We start from the raw sequence: 225 nt of genomic DNA, 5'->3' as shown, positions 1-225 counted from the left end.
GGTCGCTCTGAGGGGTCGCTCCAGGATGCTCGACTTTGGTGCCTCCGGACGAGAGGACGCGAGCGACCTTGGTGTGTCGCTCCAACAAGTCGCTCCGGACTTCGGGAGCGACCTCAGTGGGTCGCTCTGAGAGGTCGCTCCGGGCTTCGTTTTGTGCTTCCACCGGGATGAAATGGCGAGCGACTTCTCCGCATCACTCTGGTAAGGTCGCTCTGATAAGGCAGG

The sequence above is a fragment of the Brassica oleracea genome, chromosome C6, assembly GCF_000695525.1.
Source record: "Brassica oleracea var. oleracea cultivar TO1000 chromosome C6, BOL, whole genome shotgun sequence".
Taxonomy (NCBI): Eukaryota; Viridiplantae; Streptophyta; class Magnoliopsida; order Brassicales; family Brassicaceae; genus Brassica; species Brassica oleracea.
Note: the sequence above shows the minus strand (reverse complement) of the source record.